Below are 26,975 nucleotides of genomic sequence, written 5' to 3' on the forward strand. Positions count from 1 at the left end.
CAGATGAATTTGAATTTGAAGTGAATACTAGTTGCTTCTCACAGGCCTACTAAATGTGATCCTGAGAGTCCTAGTAATCAAGATGATGTATTTGATATGACAACAGAAAAAGAATGCGAAAACAATTAAATACATATGATAGGAAAATGACTAATTACTTCTGGTTCCCACTGCTATATAATCTGACGGTGTGAACTAAATAGTGGAGAGAGGGGAGGAGAAAAAATGTCTCTTATAACTTGTTTGTGAAAAACTTTTTGTAAAACCCAAGTCCTTCATAAAATGCTCAGGAAAGTAACAAGCCATGGGGTGAGAAGCAGTTTCATCAGGGATTAGAAAACTTGCTAAGAAATTGAAACAAAGAGTAGAAATAGATGGTAATCTTCATGACAATTAACAAGAACTAAGCCCTGTGCAACTGGTCAGGAAAAGACAAAAGCAAAGGCTTTCAAAGGAATCTAAAGGAGTTTCAGTTACTAATTCCTTCTTAATTTGAATTTGAAATAGGAGATGGACATCTAATTCTCTTAGATGCTTTGGAAAGTCCCACTGCTAGGTTCCTTTACGAAATTCTCAATGACACTTCTGCTCAATGCACAGTAGTAGTAAGGCAAACAAATTGTTAGTATGCAAAAACAATGAGACTGAAAACACTAGAGCTGTCATAATCCTATCTTTAAAATATTGGTTGAAACTGACTGGAAATACTGTGTTCTATTCTGGGTAATTTGTTTTAAAAAAAAGATATAGCAGAAACTGGGTTTACAGGTGGGTTACAAAAAACATTGCATGCAGGAAACATTTAAAAAGACTGGGTATGTTTGACAGCAACATAGCAATGTGGCCAGATGTCCGAGGCACAGTGGCAGTGGCATCTTCCAGTTGCTGCTCTACCACTAGCACTATTGCAATTACACAGCTGCAGTAGCAACTTTTTTGGTTGGTGCCAGGGGTTGGTGCCCCTTTTGCCCCATTCCCATTCCTCCTCCAAGCCCTTTGTTATGCTACTGAATCCTAGTCATAGCTAAGGAATTTTTTAAAACTTATTTCTGTTTCATAATAAGTTATGTGTCTTAGGGAAACAATAGACTTTTAAGAGGTAAAAGTCAAATGTAATTGAATTTGTACAAAACTTGTTTCTGTGAACACAATATGTGGGAATGAAGTATATGAAAATTAATTTTTCCATCAGTGGCATAATATCCTTTTCATCTTAAATCTCTTATTTAAAAGAAAACTGTTTATGTAAATTTAGGGTCAGGCACTAATCCATTTCTTTCTTAATAGGGTTGGACTTAATTGTTCTTTCTGGAGATGGAGGGGGAGGGGAGCAAGGAAAGGAAGAGGAGGGTAGAGGTCTGTTGTTGAACAGTCTAATAGTTCTCATAGCTACATTTCAACACACATTTCATGAACTAGTCATAAATTTGGTGAAGACAGGACTCTTTTATAATTAGAGCATATAGTTTATGGTTTGTAATGAAAGCAAAAGCAAGGTCTGCCATCTTCTAGAAAGCTGAATTAGACACTGAACAACAGACTGGGATGACAACTGTAGTGAGGGATAAAGCAGCAGCAATGTAGTGGAGAACATTAAAGCATGACGTAGATTTGACTAACTTATGTTTTAGCATAAAGACCAGTACGAAACCAAATCCAACACATAAGTTACAGATCCTTAAATATAAGTTTTCCTGCATTTTTAAAAAAGATTAAATATTTTGTATAAATATAAAATTCTTCAATTAAATAAATTGTGCATCTAGACCTGGCCAAAAAATATGATTTTCTAAGGAAGTTTCTGATTTTTCATTAAAGTATCAAACAGAAATAAGTTAAGTGGCAAAATAATTTGGTTCCTTAATAAGATTTGAAAATTTATGCAACTAGTCATGCCTTTCCTGACTTGCCTTGCCTTGCATTTATACCTTCTTGAACTTTGCCTCCATTGTTTCAGCTGTTCCTCATTTCTGTATTTTTATCCATCCTTTCTTCCTTCCCCAGATCTCCATCTCTGTATTCCTGACGCTTATGTACCTTAACTTCTTTTTATTATAGGATTAACCTGATAGCACCACTTATCTGTTCAGATTGCCTAAAATAACCCTAGAACAGATCCTGTTTTCAGCTGTTTATACTTTTGTCAAGCTACTTGTCTAATATTTTCCATGTTGGGTTTCTCTGTCAAGTTGATTTTTAAAAACAATTTTTTTTAGAAAGTGCCAACTAAAAGCAGTTCGGTAAATGAACTCAGGGGAAGATACACTGTCCATATTATAGAAGAGAAATCTTCCTTCTGTTTCACTGAGAAACATTTCTGCACTGAAATAGGGACTTAAAATTCGGCAGGGTACAGCAGGGCTCTTGAAAATTCCCCATTACAGGCCTCTGAAGGAAGTCTATTTGCACATGCTCAGTGGAAATTTCTAAAAGTTTGTCAGCCACGTTTTCTCCAAAGATTCTGTCTGTACTGAACATGCTTCATCCTCCTTACAGCTTCTATGTGCCTACAAGGTAGTACATTGCTACCTGGAAGCTCTGTGGTCCTGAGGAAACCTTGGCACTCAGTTTGCTGGACTTAAAAAGGATTTTTTCTTCTCCCCTGACCCCACCTAACCAGAACTATGCAGAATAAAAGTTCAATAGGCATCTCGGGCCATACATTCTCTAGTCCAATATGGTAGGCCTATTGACTAAAACTTGGTTGCCGGGTTAGGGAATGCTGAGGCAAGAGACCGAGTCAGAGGGGGTATCGGTGACATTTGAACAATGGTTAAGGGTTCACACAACGAGTGGCCCGTTGGACCCCTGACCACAAATGCTGTCATACTTTTCCCGGGATGACTGGTGGAAGTCCCCCCAAAAAAGTTTATGACTACTCCAAGTAATCCCCTTAAGTATGTTCTATGTTCCCTTGGGATTTCCTGTTTTAGGAAACAGACCAAGTCAAGGCACCAGTATAAGACTACAGTAAGATCTGAAAGTCATGCTAAGCTGAGGCTTATTCACAATAGGTAAAATGCAAAACACTTATCCTGACTTCACAGTGCAAGCATAGCTAGGCCATCTGAGAAGAAATAATGTGGTATCCCTTCCAGTTTATCTTCTGTATTCATAATAATTTCAAGCCAGCTCATGGGTGTCTGGTTATTCCTTAAAACCATATGTTTTTCGTGGTTGTTAATCAGTTTCTAGAGATGTTCCAAACCACATAATACCTTGTCACTGAAAAAGGTAATTCACTTTAATGGAAACTGTTTAAATAACAGGATTTCCCCTGTCAATTATGGCTTGGGACTCTCTTGATTTACATAATTAAAAGAATGATTTGAAGAGGCTGGACTATGGGTAATAAGAAAGCTGTAAAGCAATAAACTGTGTGCTTCAAAAGGGAGAAATCTGACACCATCCACTGTTGTTCTCGAGAAGCTGGGATAACAAATTGTCTCTTTTTGTTGCCTGTTTAACCTTCAACCATTGTGCTAGGAACTTTTCCTGTCAACAAAACACCTGAGTGCCTTGGAATAGTGAGATTCCAGCTCGCGTGCGCTCTCCCTCTCTCTTTTTTTTCTCTAGGCATAGCTTTCTGAACCAGAATTTTATTCGTTAAGCTTGTCTTAGGTTTTCCCAAATACTCAATTGAACCAGGGTAATATTGTAATTGTTTTTGTTTGTTTTTTCTTGCATGGCTATTACTACTAGTACCACCATAAACTTCATATACTTAGCAATAAATAGTTTTTATAGTCAAACTGGTGGTAACCCAATGTATTTTTCCTTCTCTGCTTCCCCTTCCCCACTTGCTTTGCAGCAACGCTTCTTTTACCTAACCCAAAGATCCCTGTAAAGCCCCAAAATACTGTGGGGTCCGCTCATCAAGAGGCTATCACTACTAAGACAGTCAGGGCAAAAGATTGGATGTGCTGAGTTTGAGACACATAAGGGGATCAGCTTGTATAGGCTGATTGACCCAGTTTGGCTTAGATGTGGCCTAATGAACTGAATGCTGGCCCATGAGGGTGTTAACTGGACACTCAACCTGATTCAGAGGTATTCTGTTCACCTGCGTGCTTGTGTCTGACTGCATTTTATTGTCCTGATGAACTGAGTCTGCAGCATATAAGGGTGTCAGCCTGTACATGTTAATCAACCCAGGCACCTCAGACGTGCTCTATTAATCTGTGTGTGTGTATGTGCTTGACTGATTTGGTGGCTGGAGGAACCCAGCCCCACTGAAACTGAGTCCAGCAAGATAGCTCCACTGGACATGAAGACTTGCAGAAGGGAGCTCATAGGGATACAGCTCCATATAGAAACACAAGTAACACAAGCAGCACACTGATATAATTACAGAAATATACCCCTAATAAATGAGCATACCCCAAAGTGACAGACTAATCTGGTAACAACATGTACTATCCGCACAGAGCAACTGAGCACACTCCATCTCTGACAGTATAAGGACCAAGCAGGATTTTTCCTGCTCTTGTTCCTCCCAGCATTAGGGGGAATATTTCCTCCTTGCTGAAACCAAGACAGAGGAGGAGGAGGAGGTGTCAGTGACACTGAAGTGCTCCTGCATTTCAAGCAAATAAACAGTGAGGAAGGTAGAACAAGAGCCTTTGGGAACTGGATAGTTGAATAGGAGCAGAAAGGGAAGAGGCCAGGAACCTTGAGTGGCAGAGGAACAAAAACAACCTAGTAGCACAAGGGTCTATAATCACTACTACACTTTTCCCCTGCAGGAGCTGCAAGATAAGTTCTTCAGTCTCTTCATCTAGGTTCTTGGAAATTACTAAATCAACCTCAGAAAACTTTAGGAGCTTCTTCAAAAATCAGCTGGAGATAAGTACGATAGATGGAAAGTTTCAGCCCAAATGGTTAATGATGGGTAGAGTCAAAAGCAACTCAGAAACAAGATCTTGCATTGAAAAGTCATGGTTAACCTTAGCTATCAGCTTCATTTCAGCTCCATCTGTATGCACTCACATACTTGCATAAAGGAACTGCCAATTTCTAGTGACATTGCCTAGTATTTCTAGTGACATTTCTAGTATTTTTGCCTCCATCCTAATTTTTCCTTCCCCCTACTTACTTTTAACACCACTTTTTGTTGCCATCACATATTGTCTCTGTCTACATTCTGGATTACAAGTAATTACAATCATATCTTTCTCTATCCTGCAAGGAACCTCCCACCATTCCATTTTACCAGCAGCACCAAAGCTGCCAGTGAAACAGAATGACTATTATGCAAAACAGAAACACTGACGGGCAAGGGGTACCTACAGATCATTAAAAAGGCTCACAATAAAATAAACCACTTTGTCATCAGTTTTTGGTAGTAGCTACTCAAGATCTGCTTTTAATTTTAAGACTGCATAAGCATTGTAGGTCTATGTAGGAATAAATGCTACAATTATAGTTTTGTATTACAAGGCTTTTTATGTTTTCTCAGTTTCTTTATGTGATCATTTAGGAAGCAGCATTCATATATTCCTTATTTGCTTACTTATGAAAATTTCTTGATCACTGGTTGTTAACAGTAAATTGTGGGCATCACTGTCCAAACTAATTCTGTTATACAGAGCTAAGTAGGGAAGAAACTTCATCGAAGCATATAGTAAAAGGAACTGAAAGGAACTGAAACAGAATGTAATGAGATCTTATCTCTTAATCCATCAAGCAATATAGATGCAAATAATATATTATAAATACATAAATATTTCAGGGAATTAAATATTTCATGCACTGTATATAGTATAGTGAACATGTTCATGTTTATGAGCAAAGTCTAAGCAGAAATAATTTAGGAAATGTCTTTTGGTAATGTTATGAAAATACTCCCGTGAAATCATATCAGAAGGTGAGGTATAAGTAGGGTAATGGGTCAAGATATTGACCTCATTTTCAATGATTTGCTGCAATCTTTAGTAGACTTAACATTTATGGTTATGTCAGTGGTTTATTACTCTGATTATATTTGCTTTGATGCTTCATTTCAATTTCAACTAACTTATACTGAGTGACTTAAAACTAATCTGTATTTGTACACAGATTTGCTCTTTTGTGGGGGGCAGGAGTGAAAAGCCACGTGGCAGAAAGGAAGGCTGGAAAAGTTGGATGATTAATTCTAGGTAGCATTCCTGCATATCAGGAAACTGATCCAAGATTTCATTTTAGTATGCAATATCCAATAGGCATACATTATTTTGTGATACAGACTGACTTCCGATGAGCACTCTTAAAAACAGCATTTCTTCTGAATCCCTTACCTAATACACCCACTTCTCTTTGCACAGTCTCCATTCTTGTATTAATGATTTGATAGCGTGCAAAACAATGCAAGAAGATTTGCATGGCACTTTTCAAGTAAATTACCTTTCCAGAAGGGTTTTCTCAAAGCAGAAAGCTGGGCAGTATGCAGTGGAGTAATTTAGTGTTATCTATATTCAGTAAAAGTTTGGTTTTCAGATACCTTCATGCTAGTTATACTACATGACAGAATGAAATGAAGCAGTAAATCAAATAAAAGTAATTAATACAAATTGTTCACAATTCCTAGACAGAGTGAAGAGGTGGCCTGGAAATAGTTAGAGAAACTCTACCCTTATATGTTTTATCTCTAGATGTGCTTAATGGCGCTCTGATTCTATTAGACACTTTCCAGAACAAACATTCATATGCACTTTAAAAGTCTTAATGTGAGTTTTTATTAAAACCAAGAGAAATCTATTGGCTGCAAAATTCCAGTTTTTTCAGCCTTTCCTTTAAGTCAAGTTTCCAAGACCTTTAATCATTTTTGTTGATCTCCACTGGACCTTTGTAAACTGTCCACATTCTTGTTGAAGTGTGGTGTCCAACAAGTGGGAAACAGTATTCTGAGGCCTCATCAGCACCCCAAAGAGCAGAACAATCTTCCCTTGATTACACAAGCAATGTTCCTGTTAAAACTGCTCATTATGCTAGTGGCTTTAATGGCAACAAGGGCATACCACTGAATCATATTCAGCTTGTGATCGCTATAACTTTCAGGTCCTTTTCTACACTGCTACAGTCTAGCCGGTCATTTCCCAATTTGTTTTTGTGCATATTATTGTTCTCTCCCAAATGCAAGACTTTGCACTTGTCCTTAATGAATTTAATTTGAATAGTTTTGGACGATTTCTCCATTTTATCAAGGTCATTCTAAATCCTAAACCTACTCTTCAGAGCATCAGCAACGCCACCCAATTTGGTGTCATCTGAAAATTTACTAAATGTTCACTCACTCTCAATCTCAAAATCATGTCTTAGTAGTGAAGGCCTCTTGATGAGTGGACCCCACAGTATTTTGGGGATTTACAGGGATCTTTGGGTTAGGTAAAAGAAGCGTTGCTGCAAAGCAAGTGGGGAAGGGGAAGCAGAGAAGGAAAAATACATTGGGTTACCACCAGTTTGACTAGGGTAATATTGTAATTGTTTTTGTTTGCTTTTTCTTGCATGGCTATTACTACTAGTACCACCATAAACTTCATATACTTAGCAATAAATATCCCTAGGGAAACCCACTCAATACCCCCAAAATAAATGAAAACTTACCACAGCCACTAATCTCCCCCATTCACAAGGTCATATCAAAACTTTGGATATTAATTCACAATTTACAAATTGTAGATGATAAATTCTACAGTTAACAATTAGAATTGTAATATTCCTCAAGGCTTCCAAGGGCATACTCTATTTTGCTATACAAACTGTATAGTTGTGAAGCAGGTTTGTAGTAATTCTTGCTAGTTCCAGGGGAAAAATGAATTAAATACCATGTCTCAAAACATCTTCTGTGAAATTGTATAATAAATCTCCACAGGGATTTCTGTAATCCTCCTTCCTGAATTCAGATACGTTCTCCAATTCTGAATAGCCTTAAACTGGCCCAGCTTTTCTACCTAATATAAATAGGACATGTGTAATATTTGTTTTTATTCTTTTTCTTTTACTCACACTAAGATATCTTAGCAGATTGCTTCTTCATTTATAAACAATCCCCCTCCCCCCCACATTGAAAAAACCCCTAAGCCTCATTTGAAAAAAAGAGCTTAGGGCCTTTTTCATTACAAAATTATAATTTTAATTCCCTAAATAAAGCATCTCTATTTTTTCTGTGTAATACAATTTTAAAGGTTGCATCTAATTGATAGCATGTTAGAAAATTCATTCATTGGCAAATTGCTTCATGCATTTCAAACAGAAAGAATGAGCTATTCCAAACATAACACTATGACCTATAGCAGCCTAGAGAGAAAGTTTGCCTGAAAGTGATCATCTTTACAAACTAAATAAGTAGCATATGTGTACATATTTAAGGTTTGTAAGTGGGTAGAAACAATAAAATTATTCAATTATTTTCTTCCTAAAATTACACAGTTCCTAAAATGGCAATTTTTTTTTGTTACTAGGAAAAATACTACAATTTGTATTGTCATCAAGAACATCAATATACTAATCGGATGGCCTGTACTATTTAAAGCCCTGCACTTTCAAAGTATCAATGTTAAGAATGTAGAGAACTGAAGTGTTAATAGTAACAAAAATATTAAAGGTGTAGAGTTGCATCCATTTTCAGCATGAATAAATTATGGTATTATGGGGCAGTAAACATTAAAGTTAATAAGAATAATGAAAATCTAAAAGCCAAATCACTAAGAACTGTTTTTGTATAGTAATCTAAAACCTTTCACACCAAGGTCAGTGTTTAGAATTGCATTCTCCGCATTTCTGTTTTTACACAGCTTTTGCTAAAGGTAGATGTTTCTAAACTACCTTTAGGTTATGATTTAGGAAAGTATATTCAGAGCAGCTCCTAAGAATGTACTAAACTTTAAGGCAAAAGCAGGGTAGAGAAACACACAGATAATTACTTCTTTCAACTTTAAGCATACGTCTAATTCCATTGAGGGGAGAAGCATATACTTAGTTTGCATACACATGTACAAGGCATCTGGGAGAAGTCTCCCAGGTTTGTTCTTCTGGTAGAAAAGCATACCCACAGATACCTGAACATACATTCAAATGCTGAGCCCCAGAAGAGTGGAAAGCTTGCAATGCTGACACTGTGCAGTCAGGGGGGCCCTGTTTATGCATCTTGGCATGTTCTACAGGCTTCATCTGGGTCAGGCTGCATCTCCCTGCAGCACATGCAATTGTGAAGGGCTGTGTTCTGCTCCCCACTTGGCTGGAGCAATACAGTCCAGTGAGTGACTCACCATCTCTTTGCAGGGGAAGGGGGGAGCAAAGCACCCAGGGATGCAGGAGGACTACACTGTGGCTACTCTCAGAAGGGGAAGTTGTACAGGTATTTGCTCTCCCTCACCTGGGAGTGATTTAACTCTGGTTGTTCCCAGGTTATTTTTCTCCCAGAGCAGTATTTTTTTGGTCTGGGAGAAAAAATCCTGACCATCTGTACACTTGTGGTTGTTCCTGGGAGACCAGAGACTCTCTCAGAAGAAACTGAATGTCTGTATGTGGCCTAAGTCCTAAAATGCCTTCTTGATTTAGACCATTACTTGAATGTGAAATTCATTCATAGTAGAAACTTTCATATAAAATATAAAAATATCTCTACATCCTGCTATATATTCTCTTAGCAATTTTTTGGAGCATATGTCTTCTAAATCGAACGCTAAAATGGTTTGATTTGGAAAAGATTGTTGTGGTTTGCATTTGGGGTTGGATCCTGCAAAGTTTAAGCAATGTATACCTTGTGCTTGTAGCCCAGCTAAACTCAGTGGGATTACTTACATATTTAAACATAAACATGCTTAAATGCTTGCCTGTGACCAGAGTGCTCAGTGCTATGAACTAGAAGTCATCTTTAAGAGAAAATACAATTTTAGAAGTACCTATCAAACTACATTTCAAGACTCCTTATAGGTTGGAATATTGGGCCAATTTTGTCAGGGCATCCAATAGTTTGGGGTAACTCCTTCTGTAAATTACCAAGGCTGAGATGCATAATGCTTGAAATCGAGCTGAATGTCACTGATACTAAGTACCAAAAAACCCACTGACATCTGTGAACATCAAAGAACACTGCAGCTGAGCTACCATCATATTCACAATGACATTCACATCACTGATGTTTTTCTCTCTTAGCACCTTGGTCATGCAAACATCTTAACTTTACTATTATGAGTAACTTGTATGACTCAAAAGTATTTGCTCATGATAATAAACTTAAGCATGTCTGCAGGATCAGAGCTGAAGTTCTTATGTTGTTCATATCTCTGCATTGTCAAAGAAATGAGAACATGTTGGTCATACATTAGTGAAATTTTGATTTTACTGATGAAAAATAGCTACAGCTATATCAGATGATCGTTGTGACATTGCTGCTTAAGGTCTGAATGACTTCTTAACTAATCTCAACTAAGTAAAGGAATCAGAATCATAAAAATTAGGTTTGGAAGGGGCCTTAGGAGGTCATCTAACTAAACCTTGTGTTCAAAACAGGATGATCCCCAATTAGATCATCCCAGTCAACACTTTGTCTAGTCGGGTCTTAAAAACCTCCAAGGATGGAGATTCCACAACCTCTCTGGGTAACCTGTTCCAGGGTTTTACTACCCTCTTAGTGAGAAAGTTTTTCCTAATATCTAACCTAAACTTCCCTTGTGGCAACTTGAGATCACTGCTCCTTGTTCTGTCATCTGCCATCACTGAGAACAGTCTAGCTCTATCTTCTTTGGAACCACCCTTAAGGTAGCTGAAATCTGCAATTAAATCCCTTCTCAATTTTCTCTTGTCTAGACTAAATAAGCCCAGTTCCCTCAGCCTTGACTCATAAGTCACGTGCTCTAGCCCCCTAACCTTTTTTGTTGCTCTCCGCTGTACTTTCTCCAATTAGTCCATGTCCTTGCTGTGGTGGGGGGGAGGGGCACAAAACTAGATACTGTACACTGTTCAGATGTGGCCTCTCCAGTGCTAAATAGATAGAAACACTTCCATTAATTTGCCAGCAACACTCCTAATATTGCAGCTCAGTATGCCGTTAGCCTTCTTCTCAGTAAGGGCACACTGTTGGCTCATATTCAGCTTATTGTTCACAGTAAGCCCCAGATTCTTTTCTGCAGAGCTGCTGCCTAGCCAGTCAGTCCCCAGCTTCTACTGGTGCATGGAATTGTTCCGACCTCAGTGCAAGAGTTTGCACTTGTCCTTATTAAACATTGGCACGTGCACACATGCAAGCATGTGCACTTGCAGCAGCTCAAATAGAAGTGGTGCAAATTTGAGCTGGGGCTTTTTGCCTCAGCACACATGCTTGGATATGCACTTTGTTGGGGAGCAAATTGTGCCACTTAGGGCAAAATAACCCTGCCTGGCTCCTCTCAGATCTTCAGCCAGGGGGAGCTACAGCCTGGGGCCAACACCTGTGCTGTCCCCAGCAGTATAAAAAGCTGCCCTGTCCTGGCTCCAGTAGTACTAAAAGCTGCCCTGACAAGTAGCTCAGGGCTACTCACTCTCAGGAGCTTCTGGGGCCCAGCCAATTGGTACCTGGAGACACTACCCCTTGTGCCAGCTGGACTGCTGCAGCAGCCCGGAGAGTTCCTTGTACCCTCTACCCACTGCAGCAGTCTATGCCATCTTCCAGGTCGTTGATGAAGATATTGAACAGAACGGGCCCCAGGACCAACCCCTGGGGCACTCCCCTTGATACCAGTGGCCAACTAGACATTGAGACATTGATTACTACTCTCTAAGCCCAATGATCCAGCCAATTTTCTGGCCAGCTTATAGTCCATTCATCCAACCCATACTTCCTTAGCTTGCCTGGGAGAGTGTTGTGAGACAGTGTGTCAAAAGCCTTGCTAAAGTCAAGGTATATCACATCCACTGGTCTCCTTGAATCCACAGAGCCAGTCATTTCATCATAGAAGGCAGTCAGGTTGGTCAGGCATGACTTTCCCTTGGTGAAACCATACAGTCTGTACCTAGTCACCTTCCTCTCCTCCAAAAGTTTAGAAATGGATTCCGTTGAGGACCTGCTCCATGACTTTTCCAGCAATTGAAGTGAGGCTGACCCACCTGTAATTTCCTGGATCCTCCTTTTTCCTTTTCTTAAATATGGGCACTATATTTGCCCTTTTCCAACTGTCTGGGACCTATCCCAAGCATCATGAGTTTTCAAAGATGATGGTCAGTGGCTCTGCAATCACATTGGCCAACTTCCTCAGCACTCTTGGGTGCATCCCACCCAGCCCCAAGGACTCGTATATTTCCAGCTTTTCTAAATAGTCCTTATCCTGTTCTATTGCCACAGTTGGATGCTGACCTCCTCCACAAACTGTGCTACCAGGTGCAATAGTCTGGGAGCTGACCTTGCCTGTGATGACTGAGGTGAAAAAGGTATTTAGTATTTCAGCCTTTTCTGTATCTTTTGTCACTAGGTTGCCTCTCCCATTCTGTATGGGACCTTGATCTTCCTCTTGTTACTGACATACTTGTAGAAACCCTTCTTGTTATCCTTCATATCCCTTGCTAGCTGCAACTCCAATTGCACTTTGGCCTTCCTGACTTCATCCCTGCATGCTTGAGCAATACCCTTATACTCCTCCCTAGTTGTATGTCATCCAAGTTTCCACTTCTTATAAGCTTTCTTTTTGTGATTTAGCTTACTGAAGAGTTCCCTGCTATGCCAAGCTAGACTTATACCATACTTGCTAATCTTCCTGAGCAATGGGATGGTTCATTCCTGTGCCCTCAGTAAGGTTTCTTTAAAGTACAACCAGCTCTCCTGGACTCCTTTCCCCCTCAGACTGGCCTCCCAGGGATCCTGCCCATCAGTTCCCTGACTGAGATGAAGTCTGCTTCTCTGAAGAGCAGAGTCCTTACTCTGCTGCTCTCCTTCCTTCTTTCCTCAGGCTCCTGAACTCAATCTTCTCGTGCTTGACGCTGCCCAAGTTGCCATCCACTTCTACATTCCTCACCAATTCTTTCCTGCTGGTGAGCAGCAGGTCAAGAAGAGCACCCCTGATTGGCAGCTCCAGCACTTGCACCAGAAAGTTGTCCATAACACTCTTCAAAAACTTCCTGGATTGCCTGTGCAGCTGTCAGGGTGATGAGAACCAGGGCTTGTGATCAAGAAACTTCCACTAGCTGTTTGAAGAAAGCCTCACCCACCACTTCCTCCTGGTTTGGTAGTCTATAGAAGACCCCTACCATGACATTATTGTTGTCCCCTCTGGCCCTAACCCAGAGACTCTGAACAAGCCTAGCTCCAGTTTCATACTGGAGCCCTGAGAACTCATAAGGCCCTTTTACTTAAGGTGCCACTCCTCCTCCTCTTCTCCCCTGCCTGTCCTTCCTGAGCAGTTTATACCCATCCACGACAGTGCTCCAGTCATGCAAGCTATTCCACTAAGTCTCTGTTATTCCAGTCACATCATAGTTCCATGACTGTGCAAGGAGTTCCAATTATTTCTGTAAAATGTGTCATTTCATTTTGTAAGGAACATACCATTAATAAGGCAACTCTGTTTATACAGTGAATTTGCAAGCATGGCCAAGATTTTTAAATGGGCCAATGGCAAAAACCCAAACACCTGCAGTTCATTATATACAAGTGTTTCAAAATTTAAACAGCAACTGCTATTCAATAGGCAGCAAAGGCATTTTTCAGTGATAGAAACATTTAAAAACATGGATTAGATAATGAGTACTTAATAATATTTCGGTAGAATTCTGTCATGCCATGGAATGGACTCCAAGTAATCGACTGCAGCATTATGTCCTAGGACATTCTGTCTGTTCAATTTTATAAACAATTTCAAGCTGTTACTGTTCTTGAAAGAGGGCCCTGTGATTAGTGAACAGGGTTGGATGTCATGAGACCTAGATTCTGTTCCTAGCTATAACCATAAGCTATTCTCATAAAAATTCAGTCTCACTACAGATTTAACATGAATGATCTACTCGAGTCCATCCATAGCATCTGACAAAGCGAGAATGGGGGAGGCGACTCGAGGGGGAGACATCTACTCAGTTTGCAACATGAGTCCATAAGGCACTTGATGTCTACCACCAGAGCGAAGGCTGCCCGAGAGTGGGTATTCAAGGCCGGGTGGCCACAGAAGGCATCCTAGTTCAAGACAACACTTGAGCTAACTCTGAAATTAAGACAAGTATATAACTTGTTGTTGCTATCTCCCCTGAAGCTGTAGGGACCTAAAGACAATAGAACTGATTAATTCCATAAGATACTCAAATATATGATGTAGAGGTCACTTGGAATTCTTCTGCACTGCTATAAGGATTGGACGGATGGATGGGGGTGAATCTATAAATAAGCTTTCCTTAGTTAGTCACTTCATGAGTTTAGTGGAAAAGGAAATTTCCATCAGCTACTAAGGTCTATATATCTTAGGCAGAGTAAATTTCATCACATAGAAGACAACTTTGGGGTACTGGCCTTATAGGCCACCTAAACCCCAAAAGATTTCTAACTACCTTTTAATGTGGCCTTTGTCCCGATTTAATTCTTTGATGATGGGGTTGCAGGGAACGGAGGGGTGCTCATGCACTCCAAAACAAGGCTGACAAATGTAGGCATCTTTGCTCAATTAATAACCGTAAGCTTCTGGATGAAAATGAGATCTTTTGTATTTATCTGATGCCTTAAGAAGTTCATTCTAAAAGCCACTCCTTTGCCTAATAAACTCATATGGTTTAATAACATTTATTAAATAACATCTACATTTTCCTCCAGACAAATGCCCTGGGAACTGTACTGAGGCAAGGTCAGCTCCAAGACTACTGAACTGGGCAGCACAGTTTGGCAAGGAGGTGAGCAGCCCTCATGGTGAAAGTACTACTTAGAAAAGCTGGACATGTACAAGTCCACGGGGCTAGATGAGATGTATTCGAGGGTGCTGAGGGAGTTTGCCGATGTGATTGCAGAGCCACTGGCCATCATTTTTGAAAACTCATGGCAATCAGGAGGGGTGTCACAGTGCCCATTTTTAAGAAAGGAAAAAAGGAGGATCCAGGAAACTACAGACCAATCAGCCTCACCTCAGTCCCTGGAAAAATCATGGATCAGATCCTCAAGGAATCCATTTCTAAGCACTTGGGGGAGAAAAAGGTGACTAGGAAGAGTCAGCATGAATTCACCAAGGGCAAGTCATGCCTGACCAACCTTCTATGATGAGATGACTAGTGGATGTGGTGCACCTTGATTTAAGCAGGGCTTTTGATACAGTCTTTGACAACATTCTCTCAGGCAAGCTAAGGAAGTATCGTCTGGATGAATGGACTGTAAGGTGGATAGAAAAACTGGCTGGAGCATCAGGCTCAGACAGTAGTAATCATTGCTCAATGGCTTGATGTCTAGTTGGCAGCTGGTATCAAGTGGAGTGCCCCAGGGGTTGGTCTTGGAACTGGTTTTGTTCAGTGTTTTCACTGATGATCTGAAAGATGGCACAGAGTGCACCCTCATCAAGTTTGCAGATGACACCAAGCTGTGGGGAGTTGTAGTTATGCGGGAGGGTGGAGCTAGGATTCTGAGCAACTTAAACAAATTGGAGGATTGAGCCAAAAGGAATCTCATGAGGTTTAACAAGGACAAGTGCAAAGTCCTGCACTTAGGACTGGTACTCAATCCCATGAACCAGTACAGGCTGGGAGCTGACTGGCTGGGCAGTAGCTATGCAGAAAAGGACCTGAGGGTTACACTGGACAATAAGCTGAATATGACCTAGAATTGTGACCCTTGCTACAAAGAAGGCTAACAGCATACTGGGCTGGATTGGTAGGTGTGTTGCCAGTAGGTCAAGGAACGTTATTATTGCCCTCTATTCAGCACTAGTGAGGCCACATGTGGAGTACTGTGTTCAGTTTCTAGTCTTCCACTACAGAAAAGATGTGAACAAATTGGGAAGGGTTCAGCCAAGGGCAACAAAAATGATGAAGGGGCTGTGACTTATGAGTAAAGACTAAGGGAACTGTACCTAATTAGTCTAGAGAAGAGGAGACAGAGAGGGGACTTAATGGTAGCCTTCAGCTACCTGAAGGGGGGTTCAAAAGAGCATGGAGCTAGACTGTTCTCAATGGTGGCAGATGACAGAACAAGGAGCAGTGATCTCAAGTAGCAGCAAGGGAAGTTTAGGTTAGATATTAGGAAGAATTTTCTCACTAGTAGGATAGTAAAACACTGGAACATGTTAGCCAGGGATGTGGTGGAAGCTCCATCCTTGGAGGTTTTCAAAACCCAGCCAGACAAAGCTTTGGCTGGGATGATCTAGTTGGAGATGTTCTTGCTTTAAGCAGGAGGTTGGACTAGATGACCTTCTGAGGTTCCTTCCAACCCTAACTTGTTATGAGTCTATGACCAATGACCCAATATTTCCTCTTTATTTAAAACATGCCATAAATTTAAAGATGCAAATATGCAGACAGATATGTTGGTAGTGAGACTGTCTTGAATGTCCCCCTTTTTAAACATTAATGAAGAAACCTACCTGTCTGTAATAAAAATTACGAACAGTGATAGGTCATTACTACATTAATATTTACTCTAATGATACCTGCAGTTGTCATGGGCAGGTCATGTCAGACCCCATATTTGGACTGAATGTGCTCCTTTGAGAAGAACTGGACAGACTATTTAAATCATTGTTTGTCGTGTAAAAGGAAGGTGTATCTCTCCATTAATGGGAAATTTTCAATACTGGGCTAATGAAGAAAATACAATCTGGCTTCTTTCTAACAATTCTGTTCTCATTGTATATTCCTGAGGTGTATTTACATTACTTGTACAAAATCAAACAGAATTCTCCTGTTGTGTTTTGTTTTATTGTCCACGGCTTCAAATTTATTTTATTTTATATTACCACGTACTATGTTCTGTTTTAATTTTGTGTAAGATGGTAGAACTGATAATCTTACTGTATGTTTATAGCAAAAAAAGTTACATAAATGTTATTTTGTTATACGTCATTTAAATGGTTAATTTAATTGCATTGCTTTGGCAAAAGCTGTAAATAAACAAACTGCTTACTTACCATCAGTATCTGTGATTATTAAAGACAAATTGAGTCCATCAAATTTATACAATTTTTGTTGGAAACAAATCAAAGGAACTGTTCCTCTATGAGTACAGCCTATCTCCATGTCAAATTATAACTTTTAAACTCAAGTTGTTTAATCTACAGAGCAGCCAAAATATAAACAGGATGTCAGAGTCACAAACTATAACTGATTTCTTCACCTGGGCCATGATTTCATGAAGTCCTGCATACCCTCAAATCACAGCAAGTTTAGTTGAAGTCAAAGGTATTCAGCATGCCACAAGGTAAAACCTCCATATATTAATTAATCTATGCACAGGCATCTAAACACCCAAATACCTTTCAAACAGTTTTCACTTTTTTCTGGCAAATATTGCCATAGAAATGTTCCTTCCTTTCTCTACTACCTTTCGTGCACGTTTGGCAAGTAGACAGCCCTGTTCTACCATGCCCTTTTTAGTTCCATTACATGCAGTAGGCCTTAAAATTCAATATTATGCGAAGTGCAAGAGTAGTTTAAAACATTTCTAATATTTATTAGTTATTTCAATCTCCTTCCTAACTGTACAAATGGATCCACGGTAAGCAGAAAAAGGAGCAAAACAGGTGTCAATACAACTTTTAAAACTCTCATATATTTTACATACAGCACAAACATTGTAATGCAGTGCAACAGAAAAATGGTTTTTTGCTATTCTTTGAGGGCCACCTATATAATTCATTTTTTGACTTTGCTGTTTTTAGTGAATAACGCAGGCATCTTAAAGTCACACAGATACTTTTTTTTGTGCAGTACAAATGGTTCTGGGCCTACAAATATAGACTACATGCTGGTGTTCACTTATATGAAGAAAGCGAATACTCAGGAGTGGGAAATTATTTCAGCCGAAGGGCCACTTAACGAGTTTTGGTGAGCTGTCAAGGGCTGCACACACAAAATCTTTCAGAAGATATCATTTTAACAAATTATAGATAAAAAACAAATCATACTAAAAATCAAACACCTCCTATAACATATTTTATTTCAAAAAATAATGTTTGCCCTAATTTATTTTTTGTTGAGTAGTGCATATAGAGAAGATTGCATACTAACTCAAAATAAAGTCTTACTCTTGTATATTGTGTGTGAGGGAACAAAAAAGTATGAGGGTATATGGGTATGTGGGGGGGAGTTGCTGTGCATATATGTGAGGGGAGCTACCCTAGGTCCCAGGAGCTGGTTGTGGGGAGTGATGGAAGGAGGCAGGGGACATCTGCAGCAGAGCTCACCCAGCCCCCAGGCTCACTGCAGGTGCAATTTTCACCTCCCCCCACATCCAGCTTGCGGCTGTCCTTGCACACTCCATATGGGGCCAAGTCCTGCCTGCTCTTGCCCTGAACTCAAACAGTACCATTCCAGCCCCAGTCAGTGCACCCAGCAGCATCTCCTCCTCTTCCTGTCCCTGATGTGCTGCTTGCACTGCTCCAGGCAGCAGGCAGGATGGAGAAGCCATGGAGCTATGTGCTGGGCAGCAGATGCCCAGCCAGGCAGGGGGGAAGCTGAAGTTGGGTGGTTCATGCTCCAGCACTCAGAGCTCCAACTCCCACAGGTGGCCAAGTTGGATCCAGGATCCAACTCAGGATCCAGCACTCATTGCACTGGGTGGGTGGAATGGTTGGATGGTGGCTGGGAGCTGTAGCTGGAGCCCCAAGTACTAGGGCAGCAGCCGTCCAGCTGTAGCTTCCCCACAACCTGGCTGGTCATCTGCCACCCTGTATGCATCCCCATGGCTGCCATGGCTTCCCCATGCTGCGTGCTGCCTGGAGTGGCACATCAGGAGGAGGAGGAGCCAGGGGGAGCTGAGCAGTATCTGGGCAGCTGTAGGAACAGCCCTGCCAGATGCTGCATGCACAGGCTAGGGCTGAAGCAGTGCTGTCTGGTAGGAGTGAGGCAGGTACTGGCAGGATCCAATCAATTTTTGGGCATGCATCTGCAGGCCAGATCCAATCAACTGGTGGGCTGGATTCAGCTCGCAGGCCACATTTTTCCCACCCCAGCATAGCTAACAGAAGTCAGTACCCTTATGTTAATAAACTGTGGAGGAGGACTTCAAAATTAATGAAGATGAAAGCATACTGCCCTGTTTCCCCCAATGTACTACTTAGGTAAGAGTTCATGCTTTGGATCATTTCTTCACATAACAAATAAGGGCCCATTTGTGGATTTTGAAGATGAGAATTATCCCAAAAGGAAGTAGTCCTCTTGAAATTATACACATACTTTTGTCTCTGACAGATTTTGAAATGTAGAAAAGTTACAAAATGGAACCTCATGTTAAGAAATACTGTTTGAAATTCTAGATTAAATTGCTTTTTTCTGTTAGCAGCATGAAGATTTAATTTTGTATAAGCATATAACTGATTTAAGATACTGTCACTTATTTGCTGAAGTTTATTTAAAGGTACCAATTCTTTCCAGAATCTGATAAAGATTATATAAGATTCCTACCATAAGAAATAAAATTCTTCTGCCTATACAAAAGGTTTAGCAGGCCAATTAAAATTTCTGTTGTGGTAGACAAGGAAGAACCTTGCTGTTATTTAAAAATGACTGCTCTAAGACTTCAGTTCTCATGCCTGAAAAAACAGGTACAAAAATAACTAGATCAGAAAATCTTTTGAAAAATGTTTAAATAGGCATTTCTTAACTGTATGGATTAAAACTGGTTTCAGGGGGGAGAAGGTAAAGTATTGACAGCACTGCACCAATAAGGTTTTCTTGTAAAAACAGCCAGAGCATTAGCAATAGATTTTAGCAGGCTCACTAGCCCTGTGTCCACGTTGTCTATAAAAGCTGTTGTCTTATATACAAAAGACGAACACCCCTGGGACATTGAAGTGAACACATTTTTCTGCTGTTTTAAGCACACCAGCCATCATTTGTAGAGTTTACATGGCTTTCTTGTCAATACCTGCTGGTCACAGTTGGTGGAGAATCAGTTTCTCTTATGATGTGCTTGCTAATTAAGCATGGCAGTAGCCATTCAGGGTGAAAAATCTCAACAACTCTGAACAAAAAAGGAAAAGAAGGAATATCAGATGTATCCTCAGAAGAATCCAATCTTTAAATAGATCATTTGGATTCTGTGGTTAGTGCAACAACAAAAAAGTAACAGTTTAACACACAAGCTGAGGGACTGGCCTGATGTGCTGTAACGCACAGTACAAGGAACGATTCTTTATGGAACTTTGGGGTTAACACAGATGATTCTTTAAACAATTCCAATGTTATCCAATGCTATAGCCAAAAGCTTGCATTATCTTCACTTGCCTGTCTTCATTTTCAAGGCCCTTTCATGATCTATCCCCACCCTCCTCATCATCTCTTATTCACCATCAGAACGTTGACTACTGCCCCCAATTCGCTAATTATACTCATTTTCAATGCCCACACATTATATTTAAGGCAACCAACTTCATGCTGTCCCTCATGCATGGAAAAACTCACTATAAACATTCAGTAAACTATCTCATTATCTTCCTCCAAGTCCCCCTGAAGATTTTCCACTATAACAGAAAACTTTATTATAATTAACTGCTGTTATGTGGGACCACTGTCTTATCATGCTGACCAGTGTTTTCTCATAATTTCCTCAATTTCTAGTCTGTCTGTGTCTATCTGTGGCCTCATGTCTTATATTTACCATATTTACTTGAATACAAGAGGAGAGTTTATCCCCCTCCCACCCCAAGCACCATAGGGAAAAAAAGTCCCTGGTACTAACATCTGCATGCATGGAAACCTTGTTCAATACATTGTCTATCATTAAACTGCTGCCAAAAGCAGCCAGTGTTCAGTAAGGGAAACCAACTGTGAAGCTGATTAAATGCAGCCAACACTAAGCCTAAAACACATGGCCCACACTGGGCCAACATACTAATAGGAACCTACCACAGGGATCAGTTAGTGCAGCCTAACTGAATAAAATATATAGTAGTGATTTCTGCATGCAGCCTTCCTCACTGCTGACAATTTTTCACATCATGGTGAGCCACTAAATTTTGTATATTTTGACTTCCCATAAACAATCTGCAATTTTCTTTCCTATTTCCAAATGATTCCTGTTTCTTCACCACCCTTAAATGACTGGCAAACGTTACCAAATGGGGCCCTAAACAGTTCACCCAGAATGCCTCTGTCATCCCACTCCCAGCCCATTGCATATGATTAGTGGGGCTCCACCCTCCATGAGGTGGAGTAAGATTAGGTGGCACTTAGGCTCACATACGTATACATTTTTGACAATCCTAGGACTTGTTGCAAGAACACCCAGGTCCATCCAGGTAAGGGGGCTAATTAGCACATGGATCCCTTGTGGGGAGTATCTAGAGTACACATATGTACTGAACAGTGATGAGCTCTGGGGTAACCATGGCTTGAAATGCTGTTGACTCTGCTGAGGCCCAACTCCATGGTAAATCATGAGCCTTTTGGCTTTGAACTAATATCAAGCATAGCTTCTTGAAGGGACTAAGCATAGTCTATGCCTACCTAGCAAGCAAAACACCATGACCATGGAGGCAGTCTTCCTAGCTGCACCGGGGAAGACCGCTCTCCTGGCATGGCGATAGACCTCCCATTTAGCTGCTGACATGGGAAGGTCTTGGCTTTAAGCCCACTTTATGGATATCAGAAACTCCTCCCTGGCTTGTCCCTGAGGCCTCACAGCTGAGGGCAAGCAAAACTTGGGGGTATTTGAACCCCAAGCCTCTGGGCTTGGGCCTGTAAGTAGGATGCCCACCGAAGGTTTTAGGAACATCTGAAGCCCCAGATGGGGGTGGAGGATGTTTGCCGGTAGTAGGACCACTTATGATTCTGGACTAATTTTTGGATTTGGAATTTGTTTTGGCTGATTTGGCTTGGAATATGGAAAGTTAAAAAAAAGTTATATATAAGTAGATACAAAAGTGCTGCTTAAAAATATTTATGGAGTACAGTATGCATGCTAAAACTTATGGCAGTTCCAAAAAAAGGTAAAATGCATTAGTACTGGATGAACTAACCCTGTGGGTCTCTGTAGTAATTTGTCTACATGGCAAATGATGCTTACTTCAAAGTCAGAGTTTTCAAATTTGCCTCACTTCCATGGGCTCAGGGAGAGTAGGGTCTGACAATAAAGAGATGTAGAATGGGCTGCAGGGGGAAGAAGTTGGTGGGAAGAGACTACATGAGCAACCTGACCACCTCCTCCCCAGACTTATTTTCTTTTCACTGCTGCAGTAGTGGGAAGGGGACAAATTCAAGGCAAATCTTCAATAACTAGATTCTATACCTGAAAAATTATTTAAAATATTAATATTTCATATATAAATCTAATTATTGGGGGATCATCTTATATTCAGGGTAATCTTATATTTGAGTAAATACAGTAGATTACAAGTACCCTGAGGCAAGGACTATTCCGTGTTTGTACAGTGACTAGCATAAGGGGTCCTAGACCATAACTGAGGCCCCTGTGTACTATGATAATATAAATAAATTATAACATAATTGTTGTTTTTGCATCAAAATTTCTGTTTATGTAGGACAAAGCTACATCCAGTTAATCTCAAATGAAACTTAGTATCAGAGATTCTATGAACCCCAAATCTGTTCAGCAGCTGAGCAAGAATCAAGTTTTTTCATTTGTGTAGGTAAGGTAACGTGAACTATTAGCAGAAATTAATAGACAAGAAACTCCACAGGTTTGTAATGCACTAATATTACTAGAAGTGAAGGTAGCTACTTATACAGTGTTGACCCCATTCATTACAGAGCATGAGAACAGAATCATGGGTTTATTTGGGAACAGACTGGAGTGTTAAAACAGAAGCTTTTATAAACAACCCTGTCCCTCAACCCCAACCACTGGCGACACGCACAGGTCCATGCGCACCCCCTAGGATTGGCCATGCCTCCCTGCGATTGGCCTCCACCAACACTGCCAGCAGCATCTGCGGACAGTCATGACTTGCCACCCCCTGCCGGCAATGCTACCAGCAGCATCTGTGGGCAGTCACTGCTTACCACCCCCCACCCGCCAACACTGCTGCAGCCACCTGCGGGCGGTCCCCGCTCATCCCACCCTTGCTGTTGATGTCACCGTGGCCACCTGCAGGCAGTCCCTGCTCACTGCTGCCATGCCCCTGCTGCTGCCACCACCACCATGGCCTGTACCCCGCCCAGCCTCAGGAGGCATGAGGCATTCATGACCACAACCATTCTTGAGACAGGCCCCCGTACATTCATGTGAGCAAAGGGGGTGATTGATTTTTACATTTTTATGTTCTTTTGACTTATGTTCTTTTGCCAGGGGTTCTGACTGGCCTTGGAGGTGAGGCCAGGGCCTGTGTGACCAAAGGTGCTGGGAGGGGCAACACTCAAGAGGGGGAAGAGTGCAGGGTGCTTGGCAGCCCAGAATGAGGGCAGAGTAGGCTGCCTGATTAGGAGAGATCTAGTTGAAGTCCAGACCAGAGGGTGTTGGGGCTCAGTGTGAGGCCTTAGACATTAAGAGCTTAGATGCCATCTGTGAGGAATGGGGTGTCATGTTGGGGAGGTTTTGGAGCCGCAGATAATTCCCCCTGGCATCAGGGTGCAAAAATGAGCAGCCTCCTGCCTAGTTAACACCATAATTTCTGACCTAACTGCCCGCCTCTCTCACCTGCCGCACCATCAAGGTGCAAGCAGGTTAGACAAACACTTAACTGGGATGATCCTGACTTGAGCAGGTGGCTGGACTAGATAACCTCATGAGGCCCCTTCCAGCCCTACTTCTCAATGATCCTATGGTTTTCCTACCACTGTTGCAGGTCAAGATTAGGGACAGTGAAAGCTGTAAATTCTTAGTTACCTTCATCTATCATGCATGTTCATTTCTTTAAAGAAAGCAATGGGAGCAGCAGCTGCTAGAGGTAAGGAAGGGGGAAAGAGGGAAGAGCCGTTAAATTGTAAGACAGCGACTATCAAACTGAATTTGATTCATTGCAGCAGATGGTTTAAAGAAAGAAACTGTTTTATATCAACTGGCCACCTTAATTAGTTTTCATTATAATTTGGATGCATCAGATAACAAAGTAGTGATTTAGCTCTTCTGCCTAGGTGTTGACATGTAGTATTAAAATCAACAGTTCCTAGAGGAAGTCTTATGGTATACCCCTGCTGGTAAAAGATCTGACAGGATTACTGTAAATCTGCTTTTAAAGTAGAAGAGTACTTATAAAAATATTTTAAAGTCTGAATAGATTTTTCCCATTAATAACAAAATAAAGATCTATTGGACAGACTACGGGGCAAAAAGATCATCAGGAAGATAACATGAAAGATTTAGTTTTAAAAGCTGATATTCCTTCCTTACCCGTTAGCCATTTTTTATACTAAATGAGGTCAAGCTGCTAAAGTATCTGGAGAGCATGGGAGGAAGCATTAAATGAAGAATTATGGCCCAGATCTCAAGGCAACCAGTATCTTTCATTTGACATTTTCCAAAGAGAGTCAAATAGCATTAGAAGTTTGATCTGGTGAAAACATAACTGAAGCGAGTCACAAAAGCTCAGCTTGCTTGATTTTACTAAGATTTTAGTTCACATTTCAACTGTGAACCATTGCTTTAAAAGTCTTAAATAAGCAATTTTTAAAACAAGTAGCAATGAAGTATCTACTAACTGAGGCTCTAGATGTATTTATAATGAATAAAATATAATTTGACCTAAAACATTTGCCACATACCATCAAAGCTTGGCTGTATCTAAAGTCAGCTTTCATATACCACAGTACAAAGCACAGAACAAAGAGCGCATGCAGACTTGAAACATCCATAAACAGTTGCCTAACCAATATTTCTGGCAACACCTTCAATAATATGCAGCCATTAGCAAACTCTGAACAGACAATTAAATAAAGAAACCAAATAAACTTTTCTTCCTTCAGAAATAAAGCAATACAAATGCTGCATCAGCTACAGCAGTATGTATCAAATCACTACAACCTCTCTCACTCCCCATTATGGTTATAGTGGTGGAGAGGTGTGGTCAAACAAAGGAAAGAAAATCCTGCATCTCTATCAATAAACATACTGCTCTTCCTCTTTATTGGCACTGAGCCTTCTTGGAGTCTTGAGAAAGTAGGCTCAGAGCTGATTGGTGGGGCACAAGGCTGCAAGGGAGCCTATTGGCTCCTATGAACTTAATGTAAGGGCTGATAAACCCTTTGACAATCACTGGGGGCCATTCTTCATAGAAGGAAAAGTTTCTTTCTCCACAACTCACTTGGGTTTTGAACCGCTACCCATCATGATTGAATAGTAACTCCTTCCCTACCAAAACTTTTTGACTTTTAGCACACAGCATGGAATTTAAGTATTTGTGATAAGTGGAAGATGGTAAAGTTCAATCACTATCTGCATTCAAAGAGTCTCCATTCTAATAAGTTTTCTACTTGATTATCAAGCTGGTAAGTATTCAAGCACATAGGACAACATGTCACATACTGTAGTTAGCTAATTAGTTTCTTTAGTAAAGCATGATTAATCAAGAACAAATGTCATGAAAAATTATAAAAATGCCATTCTAGCTCTCAAAAGTATTCAGCTAATTTTATATTCCAAGTCTGTAGCTTTCTATGATTGCTTCTTAAATAGCATATTTTGCTGATTATAACTGTTGTCCTCAGTGGAATGTGTATTAAAATAAATGAATATAAATGAAACAAGAAATATTATATGCATTGACTATTTGCATTTATAAGGTCTGAATATGGATAAAACAATGTGTCATGTATTAAATATAAAAAATGACAATTTAACAAAAACTGCCATACTGCTATTATGCTTTTGCATCAATAATGCCTATTTGGCATTTAAAAAGAAAATCAGTTCATTCATTCACAGCTGATGTTTGGTCAATAGTTCTAACTACCAAGATGGCCTGGGCTAAGGGAAAAGTCTGCTCTAGATTTCTAGTCATTGCAAAGACTCAGGATTGGGGGCAGGACAAAGTGCTGAAGGGTCAAGTTCATACAAACTAATTTTCAGGGAAAAGGACCTTATTTATTTGTGGGAAGGAAAAAAAAAAATCAGTAAATAAGCTCAACATGCTGGAAGACTGTCTTAAAAAGGTAGAAGTGGGTTCTGATAGTTCCTTCTCTGAAAATACCTGAAATAAAAGTACGTAACATGGAACTGTGCTAAATTCTTAAGTTAAAAATACTGAGGACCAACTATTAGGGGTGGGTGATCCATAAAACTGACCATTTTTTCATGAAATTGGTTATCTGTGAAATGTGGGACTTACAGCTTGTGGTAAAATTGGAACACTGAATTCTAAAGGAGAAGATATAACAAGCAGCTCATAATGCTCCCAGATAGGCTTAAGTTGCCTCATATCAACAGGCAGGTAAGCTCAGTGGAAGATATTTAAAAAAAAATGTTTCTCATAAATAGGAAACATAAATATGCACTGTAACGGATCCCAACCTGGAATGAATAAACTAACTAGCACTGGCTTAGAAACATAGACATCTTATTTCAATTATACTATGTATTTAGTAATTGTTCTTATATTTTGACTTGCATAATAAAACTTGTGATTACTAACATCTTCATATCTGAGGCTAGTTCCCACTTCCAATGAACCGCAGAATGAGAAACTCCTTAAACCAGATGCTTGCCTATGGGCTTAGCAGTATAAATTGTGGGAGGGAAAATTCAAATAGCCCCTGCAGGGACTACCACCCACCCCTGTAAGGCCCACATGCCCCATCCCAGCCCACTGATAGCTGCTCCACCTGGCCCCATCCCTCACCAGCTGCTGCAGCCCCCCAATGGCTGCATCTCCACCCCCCCAATGGCTGGGGGGGGGCTCCAGGACCTCCTCGCAGAGGCCCCCCTGGCAGCACAGGGCAGTGGGGGCAGGAGGGCC

The 26,975-nt window shown here is 40.5% G+C and overlaps 1 protein-coding gene across 1 annotated transcript in view; it reads right to left on the reverse strand.

Annotated features, from left to right (window-relative positions):
* Positions 1 to 26,975, reverse strand: part of LOC109324257 (heparan sulfate glucosamine 3-O-sulfotransferase 1-like) — a 123,351-nt gene that overhangs the window by 52,756 nt on the left and 43,620 nt on the right. The gene's annotated exons all lie outside the window — the stretch shown is intronic.

This window comes from Crocodylus porosus, unplaced genomic scaffold (assembly GCF_001723895.1).
Source record: "Crocodylus porosus isolate Cpor-Errol unplaced genomic scaffold, CroPor_comp1, whole genome shotgun sequence".
NCBI lineage: Eukaryota > Metazoa > Chordata > Crocodylia > Crocodylidae > Crocodylus > Crocodylus porosus.